At 36.0% G+C, this 15,333-nt stretch overlaps 1 long non-coding RNA gene across 1 annotated transcript; it reads right to left on the reverse strand.

Moving 5' to 3' along the window:
• Positions 1 to 5,629: 5,629 nt before the first annotated feature.
• Positions 5,630 to 7,555, reverse strand: LOC125841146 (uncharacterized). Its single transcript, XR_007443781.1, has 2 exons — positions 7,106 to 7,555; positions 5,630 to 5,760 (listed from the first exon to the last, which is right to left on the reverse strand). It is a non-coding gene; the product is annotated as an uncharacterized LOC125841146 (long non-coding RNA).
• Between the last annotated feature and the right edge of the window lie 7,778 nt (positions 7,556 to 15,333).

Here is a 15,333-nt window from a genome sequence, read left to right on the forward strand (position 1 = left end):
AGTTAGAAAATTTTCAAGAAAAGTTGCAGAATTTAAGTTGCAGAAAGAGTCGCCAAACGAGTCGCCGAGTCACCGAGTCACTTTGGCGAGCCAGATCGGGCTCGCCGAAAGGACTGGCCTGAAAAATTTCCAAAAAATGGCAGGTCGGCGACGTTCAAAGCCCTTCAGTGAATCACCGACATCACTCAGCAAGCCTAGACTAGCCCGCCGAAATTCACAGTGTGTTTTAGGGGTTAGGGGCGCAGAAAAGGAGATCAAGGGACCTTTCAGCGCGAACTCAGGCTTCCCGCCAAAAGTTACAGATCAAGAAATTAAAGGCGGTCAAAAGGGGACGTTAGCGAACCGCCGAACTGTTCGGCGAGCTCGACCCAGCTCGCCAAACTACCCAACGTGCCAAATTTCAACCCTAATTACCAAAATCAAACCTGCAGCCCCCGAAAACAAAATCAAACACACACATTATGCAATTAGGACCAGACCCATTAGACCCATGCCTTTGGAGTACTCAGGTTTCCCCCAATTTGGCCAAAATTGGCTATTTGACGACTTTTTCCCTTAAGAATGACGTCAACCACTCTATCATTGGGCAAATTACATCAGTTGGCTCAATTTGGGGTTACTCAGACTTCACCCAACTAGACCCACTATAAAATAACTGCAACTCAATAATTTATGATCAATTTTAACACACAAAACTCGGGAAATCATCTTTTTAAGTAATTAGGCACAATTTCGAAACACTAAATAAGCAATCAACCACATCAACACGATTTAAGCACAGGACCAACACACAACAAATACACATTTACCAAAAGCATTCGAGTTCAACTACTAATCTAAAGTTTGGGGTTTGAAAAACCAACCTGATTATCGAATTTAGAGTTTGATAAGCTAGGCGGCAATGCAATCCAAATCCAAACACGAGATCAAGAACAAAAAGCAAGTAAAATAGCAAAAATACGGGAAATCTAAAGTGTGGGTGTGAGTGTATTGGGTTAGAAATGAGAGAATATGAAAGATTTTGAATTCTTAAACCATTTGGCATTTTAAAACCTTTCGGTTTGCGGCCCTTTCCGCGGTATTAGTCAACCACACCGAACCTCTCGGCGATGCGCCAAGTGGTGACTTGCCTCTCCAAGTTTTACAGGACCTCCAGACAATTTGGGGGTCCAAATGGCAGATAAAATCGGGCTCGCCGACCTGATCGGCGAGTCACCGATTCAGCCATTGGCCCGCCGAGTTTTACAGACTTCCACTTCAGATTTTTGTGGGTCCAACGACGGTCTAAGTCGGGCTCTTCAGCGAGTCACCGACTGGACTCTTTAGCTCGCCAAACTGCACATTCTCAAAGACAGTCCACTTTTCAACCTGCACAATCAACACCCATTATTCAAAATCAAACTTTAAGCATTAAAAACTTGGGTTGCCTCCAAAGAAGCGCCTTAGTTAATGTTGTGACATGACGTAAGTACCCATTTAAGCTTCATTTTTGGGGTTTGCCATTGTATCACTAGGCAACCCCCCTTGTTGTCTTAGGTTCAGATGAGAAGAAATTTGACCTATTTGGGTATCCAGTTTCTTAATAGAGATCGAGTGAGGTCACTGTCTGGTTAAGAGTCGATACATCATCCTTCATTTTCTTCAACACTTTATCGGACCCTTCAACCTTGTTGAGAATGCGTGAGAGCATATCTTCCGTACAGCCACCCTCAGAATCTTTGGACTTTTGACGCTCATAGGGAGGAACATACCTATCCTTCTCCCCCTCTCTTTCCTTCCAAGTGGCATTTTGATAACGTCAATCTCTGTCACGGTCTCTCCAACCCTCATCTCTATTCCATCATTGATTACCACCTGGCCTTAGGTAGTTTGCACGATAACCTCCTCCTTGGTTGGCTAAGAAGTTCACTTCCTCATTGTACAATGCTTCAAATTTTGCTTCGTCGGGGTTTACACCACCAACTGACATTTTTGGCCAAGATGACCATCTGGTCATCATCTTTGCCATGTTTTGGTCTCTTTCTTGATTTTTTTGATCTGCTCCTTTCTCATTTTATAGGTAAGAGGAGAGACTTAGTCTTCGCGGGTGTACCATGCCCGATTAATTTTTGTCATGCAATCGAGGAGTTGAGATGCTACTGCATAGGGCTGTTGCATGAAACCACCAAGAGAAAGTTGGTCAACCACTCCTTTGTTTACCGAATCAAGGCTTCTATAGAAATATAGCAGCACATTATCAGGAAGTCCATTTGTTGGGCACTAAAACACCAACCTCTTACACATCAGCCATGTCTCATGGATTAGCTCACCTTCCAAGCGTTTGAAACCTTGGATGTTATCCCAAAGAGTCATCACCTTCAAAGGGGGAAATAATCGCACTTGAAATGTAGTAATAAGCTCGTCCCACGAAGTGATAGAATCTCTTGGAAACTCAGCCAACCACTTGATTGCCTCGTCCATCAGAGAAAATGGGAACAACCTCAGTCAGACCGATTCTTGCGATAAGTTCTTAAATGAGAACGGTCTACATACATCAACGAAATTTCTGATATGCACAAAGGGATCCTCATGAGCAAGCCCTCCAAACAAACCCTTCAGTTGTAGGAGGTGAATCATGGTGCTTGTGATGTGAAACACAACATTTCCTTCAGCTGGAGGCAAACGAATGTCCCCAACACCACCCATTTGGGCTGGGCCATTGATGTTTGGGTCACTAACATCGTTGAGGTTTCCGACATCATCTTGGTGGCCCACTTGGCTACCATTACTTTCGTTAACGCTCATTTTCTCCTCTGTTTTAACAAGCAACACAAAACCAAAACTAAAAGTAAGTAGATTCAACTATCACTAGAAAGAACACAATTCAACTTCACCAAAAGAATTTCAAGCAACACCACTCCCCGGAAACGACGCCATTTTGATTGACGTTTCAAACACACTCATGCAATTCTAGGTGTCAACGATCGTAAATTAGTATAAAACCCAACTAAATGAGTTGGGGTCGAATCCCACAGGGAGCGGTACGTGTTTTAAATTCAATTAAGAAGTATGAATGCGGTCTAATCAGCCATATGAATAGAAATTATCAAAAAGAACATTAATCAAATTAAAGGGGTGACACGAATGTCATATGGGGGTTTTGATTTTAGTTATCAACTACAAATAGTCACAAAAACTTCAAACTAACAATAGGGAGAAGAATTCTCGGGATGTGATCGATTATAGGCAAATATTGGCATATGGGTAATTGTAACTACTAGTAAATAGCAAAACATCAGTGAGTAGACTAGACTATAAGGGAGATAGCTTTATGTCGAACAACTATCTCGAATCAGGTAATTTCTTTCGAACATCAACGAATATAACAATGAAGAAAAATCCACACTTTAATTTATCTTCTCTTTCAAGCTAGATGGGTAGGATTCACTTTAGGATTCACTCTCTCGAGCTAAACCCATCTCAACCTAATACCCACAAATCATTAACCAATAATCTTAGTTCTAAAACTTCTCTCTCGAGCAAGCCAAGAACACAAAGATAGAACTACATTTGCAACTACAATTCATAAATTAATCCTCAATTGATGATTAAATTCACTTCAAAATAGCATTTAAACTAGTTGTCGCTCCCCATTTTTTCACAAAACGGGTTTTGGGTGCATGACCTAACAACTCTTTTAGGTTTTGGGTGGATTGAAGAGTCGCCACCTAACGAATTAAGGCACGTTAGGGCACCTATCTAACCTAACTAATCTAACTAAAGGTCAACGAAAAAGAGATCGGATAAGGGTTCAAATCACCTCGAGGGAAAGGTGTTAAGCATCCCTCGAGGTCCATAACTGTGGGTCTTGATCGTATCTCATATAGTTTATGTGGGGGTTACAAGTAGCAATTAAGGTCACTTCATTTATTGGTTATTTATTAAATATGCTTGTTAGGTGATAACTAACATTAAACAATTACGATCAATTCATTTATTTATTTAATTAATTAAGCATGCAAACAAAATTTAAAAGAAATAACGAGAAGATAGAAAGTAGACAAATATATAGGCAAATCAATTTTTTTTATTTTACTAAACTACCCCAAACAATTATAATTAAAACAAATAAAGGGCAAAAGGAAAGGGAGACTCTGAAAATGACAACTTTACGGATCAATGCTCGGCTTTTTATTTCAGTAGGCTTCTATATTCGGACAGATAAAGCCAATGTTTGTCGTTTAAAGCTCGAGTCAATTTCATCATCTCTGTAAGGCCTAACTACCCCTACCCTACCATCCACATGTATTTCGTCCTAAAAGGTGTCTAGCGTCCCCGCTTAATGTCCAAGAGGCATTAGACTACTAGTAGGGTGGTTTTAGACAAAATATAATATAGGCTCCTAAAGGCCCCTTAGACGCCAAGTCAAACAGATAGGACGAGCATTTAGCACATAAATCCCAAGTTGGCCTCTAGATTTTATTAAACATGTTGGCATACACAAGTAATTGTCAAAAAGGATTTCATGCTAAATGTGTGGGTATACAAATACATTACACATAATGAACAGTCTTAAAGTAGCAATATTGAGCAAAACAAGCAAAAATTATTAGATAGCATGCAAACTAAAGTTATTGACTGATTTTAAATAGCGGCAGCAAAGTGATTACAGATGCAGAAACTATTTTTTAAAAAAGTGGTAGATTAGATTAATGCTAATTAACATGCAGGAGAAGACATTAATTTATTTTAAATAGCAAAGTAGCTTATTGTTATGCAAAAGTTAATTATCTTGGCCAGAAACTAGTCTGAGCAGCAGATATCTAAAGTAGCAGATTTTATGCAAAAAAGATTGTTATTAATTGATTTTTAAATGGCAGGATAGATTATTACAATGCCAAAATTAAACAGACCGAGAGATTTTAATCAAGGGGGCAAATTAGTTTTAAACAATTCAGATTTATATTCGGAAGACATTACTAGGCTGATTTTAACTCTTAACGGGCAGAAAATCATTTATGAATATGGTAGCAGCAATTATTCAAAGCAGATCAACTTAATTCTTTATTTTTTTACATTCTGGAAAATTAGCTAAAACTAGTTTACAACTTAGGGATGGTATCTAATCAATTGAACAATCAGCAATTATTAAACCATAATTACACCTACAAATTATTTATTTAAGCACAAAAGTCAATACATGATTAATTAATCTACAAGTTATTAGAATACAGTTTTAACAAGTTAGATTTATTTAAATCTGATTACTTAACATTGGTTTTATAATTTTGAGTCCTATAGGCATAATTTCTAAGTGTGCACATGCTAAAAGCAAATTGAACTCACGAACATGCTATCTACTACTAAAGATCAACACAGTTTCCCATACAAGATCAGTTCAACTATTTTAGAATTGATTTTGTCACATGCTAATTGACTACCAATTACAAGACACATAAACAAATCAAAAGTTGGTTTTAAGCCAATTGTCTAAGAAATCCCGATATGCTTACATGATTTTTATGATTTTTAGAAATAGGTAGATTATCTATATCAATCACACATAATAAAATAAAAATAAAAAATAAACAATTAGCACGTAAATCCCCTCCCGCTTAGACGATCCCCAAGTTATATCATACATAGAGAGTTTAGAGTTAGGAGTTTATACAAATTATTACAAAACAATAATATACGAAACATAAATTAAGTAAATTCAGCTCGTCTAGTGTTTCCCTCCCCTGGCAACTCTTCTAAATCTTGAACCTTTAGATCAAGATCCTGCTAAGACAAAAGAACAGTACCACCAGATACATATAAAAGCAAATATGCATAATACAATATTATTCACATACATGTAGACCCATAATCAATTAAACAAACCACACAAAATACATCACATAGAAGAGATAGGTGAAGAGAACTAACCCGGATGTTTCCCTTTTAGTTATTCATACACAAAAATAACAGATGCAAGGTAAAAATTAAACTAATGAAGTAGAACTAACCGATTATGCATAAAGTTTATCAGCAATGGAGTGTTTTAAAGGGATATCCACCGAAACAACAACACAACAATACCACAAAGAATGATCCAAAGCTTTACTAGAGTTCTTATGTTCTTTTTCAAGAGTAGAGAGTGTTTTTTTCTTTTTAGTTGTTAGAATGTGTATCCGTGTGTAAGCATGAGTGAAAGTGTGTAAGTGAGTATTTCAGTATGTGAGTATGAGTGATTGTTAAAGATGTGTAATTGTGAGAGAGCTTTTTTGATGGTTTTAGCGTATTCCAATACTGAGAAGAGGGTCTCTTTATATAATGAAGGGGAGTGCACATAATAATGGTAGCAAATTATTTTAGGATCAATTATATATTTTTCATTATTTCAAAGGAGCCAAATCAGAATTATTTTAATTTATTTTTTACCAAATATGAAAAAAAAACAAAAAAAAACAAGACATCTGCCCACTTTTAAGTAAGGTAAAGGAAATTAGTCACAATTTTTGCCAAATTCAAAATTACTAGTAGTCATGATTTCGCATAAAATCAGCACAAAATACTTATCAATTCAATTTAAGCAAATAAGGAACCAATCATCCTATTAAATCACGTTGATTCAATATCACCATATATATAATCACAACAGAATCTTCAATCAACTCATTTGCTAACATTTTTTTTAAGAAAGCCTATTTCACGGCTTAATTAGCCAAAGAAAAAGCATGAATTGATTTAGCACACAATATTACCAATTTAGTCAAGAAATCAGTAGTCATGATAATGCTAGAAATACAAGAGCATATTTTCACATGACTTACTTGTGAAGTAGACGACTCAACCGATCAAACAAGCTAGCACAAGAAGCAAAGATGGAGCAGACTATAATCACTCAAAAACAATGATATTTCAGACAAAAAATGTAACCAAACATAATTCCTAGATTGGAAAATTCAAACTATTAGTTCAAACTGTAAAACGAAATGATTTTTTTCACTTCTAGAGCAAGCATACACTGAGAAATCCTTAATTCACATAATCATGTTGAGAAAATTGTTCTAGAGATCAGATAATGTTTAAATAGAAGAACGTACAATTGACGGATCCTTTATCTAAAATTTGGAAAATTTACTGAAGCTTTTAGCTTGTTTCTTCGCACCCATAGATATTGGTCAGAGTTACTATTTCGCCGGAATGAGAAAAAAGAGGGGGCACCAGAGCTGATGTCCTCGTTGTACACTGTTGTTGCTGGTTGATTCTTTGCCGAAGAATGGACGTTCGCTGGAGTGTGTCTCACTGGGCGTTGAGGTCTGCTACTGGTGTTGTTGTTGTTATTTAGTTGTTGTTGTTGGCATCGTCCTCTTCGTTGATGCCCGAATAGGAGGAGCAAAAGAGGGGAGAGAGGCGTCTGGTGTCACTGGATGGAGCTGATGCTTGCCGGTGGCCTCGCCTGTCCGGTCGTCCTCACCGGCTGTTGTTGGTTGTTGATTCTGGTCGAAGATCTGAGAGAGGAAGAGCAAGATAGAGGGCGTCGCTGCCTCTTGGTGGTTAGAGAAGGGGCGAGGAGAACGGTGGTGCGGCGTTAGAGAGCGAGGAGAAAGAAAAAGATGGAAAAATTAGGAATTTTGGTCTTTTGACAATTTAAAATAGGAAAGATGGGAGGATTTATTTCTAGCTGTCCGATCAAGATTAGATGTAGGGCTCAGATTTAATGGAGAAGGATGAACGGTTCAGATTAAAAGATGAGGTTTTTTATGATTGAAATTAGATTGACTATAATTGAAAAACGAAATTGGATTGAGATGGCTAGAATTGCAATGAACTGGATAAGAAAAAGGCTAGAATTGAAAGGAATTAGATCAGAATGGGCTAAAAATTAAATGATTTGGAGGAAACCTAAGGAAATGTTATTCAATTAATAAAATACTACGCATATTAAAATATTTTCATATAATTAAAAACATCTAAGATTTTAAAATATTTAAGTAAAGTAATTATTTCGAGTTTAACTATTGATAAAAATAATTTGATAATAATTACAATAATTTTTAAAATCATGCATACTAAAATATATATTTTTAGACAAAATTGATTAACATTTTAAACTCGAAATATGTTTTAAAAAATACGTATTTAATCGAATAGCAATTCCAAAAGAGTTATAGGTCAGTCAAAACTGGGTGTCAACAGCTTCCCTTGGTTGCTTGAGAATGAAGAATGAATTGTCGGGTACCCAACGTTGACTTAGTAGCCGATTTTGTTCGACCGACGATAGATGTCGGTGGGATCAATTGAAACGATATAGAATTGGACAGGGGTACGATCGAGACTTTAGTTTTAAGTTGCTTACATATCTCTGATTATACGAGAATCAGGTCATGTGTAGTTCTAGATTTAGGAACAAACAAAGCTCCTAAAATTTAAAAAAATGGCATGGTATTCGAACGGGAACGATAGCGGCTTGAATGGATAAGATTAGAATAGCGAGAAAGGAATGACAGAGTGATTTCCAGTTTTAAGAGTAAAGAATCCGATGAGAAGCGGTAATATGAGTAGCCAAGGATTAAATGAAAAATGATAATACTAGTAGAAAAGAGTTTGATAGGGCCTTTGTTGCAATAGATATAAGCACGATAATCGTAGCCGAGATGGGGATTGATCCCGCCTGCAAAATGTCGGTCTCTACAAATATGTAGCTTGTTATATGACTAAATAAAGTGATTAGAGCAAATATATCAAATAAACAGTAAATGTAAACATGATGCAATTTCCCATATCGATCATGAATTTGCCTTAAAACTATGAAAATGATGTCTTAGGCTATGATGTCTATGGGCATGATATGCAAAATTTATATCCTCAAGTCATGCAAATGTTGTCCGTGGGCCATAAAAAATGATGCCCTTAGACTATGACACCTTCAGATCATGATAAACAGAAATTAAATCCTTAGGCTATGATATGATGTCTGCGGACCATGAAAGATGATGCATTTAGACCATGACGCCTTACAAATATAAATGAGTAAAGAAAGTGTATATGTTTTGATGTAATTTGAGCATCTGTTGATACTTGTGACTTGATTTGAATTTATTCGGGCACATGCAATTCTCGGGTACAATGCAATCTCGAGCACATGCAATATCGGATACATGCAATTTTCGGGGACAATACAATTTGGGCACATGCAATCTGCAGGTACAAATGCAATCTTGGGAACAATGCAATCTTCAGACACATGCAATCTTCGGGAATAATGCAATTTGGGCACATGCAATCTTCAGGCACAATGCAATTCGGGTACATGCAATTTTCGGGCACAGATGCAATCTCCGGCACAATGCAATTTCGGGCACAATGCAATCTTCGGGCATAATGCAATTTCGGGCACAATGAAATCTCGGGCACATGCAATCTTCAGGCACAATGCAATTCGAGCACATGCAATAATACAATTCTCGGGAACAATGTAATCTTTGGGCACATGCATAATAGTTGATTGAGGGCATAAAGTATCTCGGACCTTCGCCTTGTTGGAAGGGTCGAGTGTCATTTGTCGGTGAATTTTGAGTTCGGAGTATTGTAGCTTGACCCTCTGTCTTATAATAAGGAGAGGTTGTCGTTGAATGGCGATTGTTCGGGATTGATATAAAGTAGCTTGATCCTTCCTGATTGGAAGGATGTGCCAATGATTAGCGATTTGTCGGGCTCAATATAGTGGTATGTTGATCCTTCAAGAGGTGTTGAAGTTGCTTCTTGTATATATACCTGTCTTTTCTGCATTCAAATAAAATAGTTAGTTTTAGGGAAGGTTGATATGTATCCCTGATTTGGCACAGTATGCTCCTTTGACGTCTGCTAGAATGTCCTTTGAAACGTCGTCAAAAATTTTGATGTCCCCTCAAAATTTTCTGCTCCAGTGTAGAACTTCTGCTATTCTGATTTTTATTATAGATTGTAGCTTGATTGCTGTAAATTTTTTAGAGGATCTCAAAAATTCTGTCCCAGTCTTGATTTGCAAGAAAAATATGCTTTTGAGGGAATTTTTGAAACCCTCTCAAAAATTCTGCCCCAGTAACTGATTTGCGAGAAGAAATGCTTTTGAAGGAATTAAATTCTGCCCCAGTATCCTCACTTGTAAGAAAATGTCCTTCTGATGAAATTTTTTGGACTCTCTAAAAAATTCTTCCCCAGCATCATCACTTGCCAGAAAATGTCATTCTGATGGAATTTTTGAGACTCTCTTAAAAATTTTGCTCCAGTTACACAGTTGAAAAGGGGAAAATGAAATTTTTATTATGATAAGACCGAACTCCAATAGGAGCGCTTACGTATCCCCTCTTAAACGGGAATCAGGTCTGACGTAGTTCCCAAATACAGAGCATAATTCGAGATATTAAAGGAACATTCTTGAGTAACAACTAAAAGATATATTATGACCACTTTATTGTCAACATGCGAACACAGGTACTTTCCTGAATGTAGAGAACTTAAACTTAGATGGCGCAAGCCTTTATTGGAAACTGCTTAAAATGGACTTCGACATGTTCACTCTTGGGGCTCCTTTGGCATAAGATTTGTCCAGTATATGACTTTAGCCTCAAACAGTTGTTGAATCTTGTCTCTTAGATCACGACATGTTTTAGTAGTATGTCCCTTCATCCCTGAATGATAGTCACAAATCTCGTTTGGGTCATACCCCTTGGATTGAGTATCTAGATTCTTGGCAGGGATAAGTGTCACACGGCCAGCCATTTTAACCCTTTTATAGAGTTGGTCAAAGGATTCAGCTAAAGAAGCGTAAACTTTAATGGGTTTTTTCTCAACATTAAATAGGTTTTTGCAAATATGAGGTTGAGTGCGGGTTTCGAAATTGTGGATAGGATATGATGGTTGTTGATACGGTAGATGAGGCTTTTGGGATGGAGGCATTTGATAGGGAGGAATTTGAAATGGTATGAGAGGCGCGCGATACCCTAAGATTTGGTGCAGAGGCGTTTCATATTGAGAAGTTTGCATGATGGGATTATGCATGTGCGGAGTGAGATATAGAGGTCTAGAAGCATAAACATAATGTTAGGGAGGATATTGATAATTTGGAAAGTGAGTGTTCCTTGGAGGCATATAAATGGAGCTTGATTGGTTTTGAGGATGAGGAGTAGGGTGAGTTGGTGGACGATTATTTTGGAAGGTGGCTTGGCTTGTGACAGGTTGCTTATCCATGTCAGTCTTCAAAGTATGATTGGTGGAGAGTAAAAGCTTGGCCCACTCACGCATACCACATGTCTCTTCTTGTAAATCCTTTATTTTTTGTTCTAAACTTGGGGTCGACTTGTTCGGAGGATGCTCCTTCTCGATAGTTTTACCTATAATCTTATTACTAGTCACCTTCTTCTTTCCTTTGCGATTCTCACTTGGGAGAGAAGGAGGAGCGCCCTTTGTTCGTGTGTGGTAATCCATGGTCTACAGATCAACCATAAAGGAAGGGTAGAACAAAAATAAAAGTAAAAGAAAGCCCAAGTTAGAACATTGCATAAATTGGGATAACAAACACATTGTTGTAAGATAAACGTCCTAAATGCAAGGGGACTCGTTGAGCCAGAGGTAAGCCTAAGACGACACATAAGTGATGCACAATAGTTAATTCAAGCCTATTTTTCCAATTTGGAGTTAAGTTAGAGTAAAATTCTAAATTTCATTTTGGCATAATTTGGCTTGATTTAACTATCTTGATCATATTGACACATAATTATGCAATTTGTCTGAAGGGTGTTGGAGTCCTTTAGACGATAGGAAGGCCACTAATTGTGTGGATTGACACCAAGGGTCAAACCACCTAAGGCTTGTGCAGCATGTATGACTTAATTGAGATTTCTAAGAGTTGGTTCGACATGGACTTGAAGAGGTTCTATGCGAGAAGGATCGTGGTTTCCCAGTAGTAATACTATCCGTTCTGTCCATGCATATGCTGACTCTTTATAATGAATATTTGAAGAGAATTGGAGTATTTGTGAGAGGTGCAAAGGCACAACATCACAATAATTTTTCTTTTTTAAAGGAAGAGGGTCCCAATTGGGGGAAGTATGAGCGAAATGCCAATTTATCAAAACAGTAAACATTTAGCAGGTAGAGGAAAAACAGTAACATATATACAGTTTATGAAAAGCAATAAATAAATAAATGCATAAATAAAGAAAATACTCATACAAACACATAAGAGAGTCAACCAAATAAGCAAATAACAATTTATAAATGACAATATCAAAATAAACAAGGAAATACTTAAAATAAATAAACCCGACATAAAGCATAAAACACGTAATGGTTAGAAATAATATCCCCAGCGGAGTCATCATTCTGTCTCACCCCATTTTCTCAAAACAGGTTTTGGGTGCACGACCTAACAACTCTTTTGGGTTTTGGGTGGATTGAAGAGTTGCCACCTAACGAATTAAGGCGTGTTAGGGCACCTATCTAACATAACTAATCTAACTAAATGTCAATGAACCAGAGATCGAGTAAGGGTTCAAATTACCTCGAAGGGAAGGTGTTAAGCATCCCTCGAAGTCCACAACTGTGGGTCCCAACTGTATCTCAAGCAATTTATGTGGGGGTTACAAGTATCAATTAAGGCCACTTCATTTATTGGTTATTTATTAAACATGTTTGCTAGGTGATAACTAACATTAAACAATTAAGACCAATTCATTTATTTATTTAATTAATTAAGCATGCAAAACTAGGTGATAACATAATATTAAATAATTAACACACTTCATTTATTTATTTAACTAATTAAGCATACAAGACTAGGTGATAACGTAATATTAAACATGAAACAGTTATAGAGGATAAGCGAGAAGACAGAATATACATCAATAGATAGGCGAATCAATTTTTTATTGTTATTAAACTACCCAAATATTTATAATTATAAAACACATAAAAGGAAAAAGGGAAAGGAAGACTCTGACAAACTTTGCGGATCAACACTCAGCTTTTTATTTCGATTGACTTTTATATTCGGACAGACAAAACCAATGTTTGTCGTTTAAAGCTCGAGTAGATGTCATCATCTCTGTAGGCCCTAACTACCCCTACGCCACCTTCCGCATGCATTTCGTCCTAAGAGGTGCTTATCGTACCCGCTTAAGGTCCAAGAGGCGTTGAACTACTGTTGGGATTGTTTTAGACAAAATAAAATATAGGCTCCTAGTTAGGCCCCCTAGACACCGAACGAAACACGTTGGACAACACTTAGCACATAAAGTCTCATGTTAGTCTCTAAATTTTATTAAGTATGCTGGCAGACACAAGTAAAGTGAAAAGGTCTCATGCCAGGTGTGTGACATAAAAATACATTAACAATTATTAAAATAACAATTAGAGATGACAGAAAGATTATGACAGAATGCAGAATCTGATTCATTTTAAGCATGTTTTAAATGGTCAAATTACATGCATGATATTAAAGCAGAATGGAGTTAATTGATTTATCTAAGTTGAGGCAGATTTTAAATTATGGCATGAAGGGATTGATTTATTAATTCTATTTAAAGTGGCAGAAGACAATTATTTGCAGAAATCAGTTAACAATGAGCAGAAAATATTCATATTAATTTTGCTTATATTATTAAATATGATGAAAATTATTAAAATGCCTATGGACATGATTTCTAAGTAAAGAACAATATGCACAACCTATAGGCATGGTGTCTACACCTACATGACATTAAAATATTTAAATCTTATTGGCATACTTTTCTAAATGTGGCAATGCTGACAATTATTAATAAAGCTCACATTAACAGATAACAATTATTACCAATCATTACTTTAAAAGGTTCAGACATTACCTCCTTTTAAAATCATTAGCATGCCGAAACTGGTGCATTATTAAAATCAACTACTTAATTAACATGCTGGAGTAATTCATATATGCATAATTCTAGGTATAGACATGCTTAATTATATGCTGACATGCGGGATTTGTTAAACTAGGTGAGACAATATATATATGATATAAATAACATGCGATATTAACACATTGATTCGAAAATAGATGATTTTAACAATGTTAATGAATGAGATTAAATTCTCAAATTTATTTATTTTATTTATTTAATCTTTTCCAGTATGCTTGCATGATAGTCTATGGCATTAATAAAGCAAGTAGCACATTTATTCCATTAGTTATTTAGCATTTGATAAAAATATTTTTTAATCTAACATATTAAAACAGTTTTAAGGGCTAGTTATTATCACAACACAAGTAGACTCAACATAAGTAAAGCAATTAGCACATAAATCCCTCCCCCTTTAGACGATCCCCAAATAATTCATATATATCTATGGAATTAGAGTTTACAAATTATTACAAAACAATAAAAGAGATTAAACAATATTCAAAACATAAATTAAATAAAATTCACTCATCTATTGTTTCCCTCCCATGGCGACTCTCCATAGCTTGAACTTTAAAATCAAGATACTGATAAAGCAAAAGAGACATACGACCAGATACATGTAAAAGGAAAATATGCATAATAAAGTATTATTCACATACATGTAGACCCAACTATTTAAACAAACCACACAAAATATATCACATAGAAGAGAGAGGTGAAGAGAACTAACCCGAATGCCTCTCTTTTATTTATTCATACACAATATTCAAAATAACATATGCAAAGATGAAAATAAACTAGTGAAGTAGAACTAACCGATTATGCAGAATATAGTTATCAGCAATGCAGACGAACTTAATTCACATAGACCCGTACACAGCAAAACAAAGTGAATAAGTACTCCTTAGAATTCACCGAAAATTATTTTTAGAGAACAGAGAGTATTTTTTTACTATTGTTAAAGTGTGTAAGCGTGATCCTACTGAGAGGAGAGGTCTGATTATTTATAGAGGAAGAGGGGCATGGTTTACAAGGAAAGGGTATATTTTAGGAACCAATCAAATATCATTTTCCCTTATTTAAAGAAGAACCAAATCAGTCATATTATATTTATCTCCATTCAAATAACTTAATTAAAATAAAACAAGTAAGAATCCATTCAACTCAAATTAAGGCTATTACAATCAATTACCAATGATAAATAAATAATAAGCAAATTTACCTTACCAAGAGCCACCAAATTTGTCTGAATTCACTTTAGCATCAAATAATCAAAATATTATGCAAAAATCAAGCAAGCAAATTACAGGCTAATCTTACATAATCAAATAAGTCAACAGTCACTTCGTTTTAACACTAATTATATTAATTAAGGAGAAAATTTCATCATCAAATCCTAACCGATTAACTTAAGAACAACCAATCTTGAATACAAAAGAAATATTCCAGGGAT

Source organism: Solanum stenotomum, chromosome 10 (assembly GCF_019186545.1).
Source record: "Solanum stenotomum isolate F172 chromosome 10, ASM1918654v1, whole genome shotgun sequence".
Classification (NCBI taxonomy): domain Eukaryota; kingdom Viridiplantae; phylum Streptophyta; class Magnoliopsida; order Solanales; family Solanaceae; genus Solanum; species Solanum stenotomum.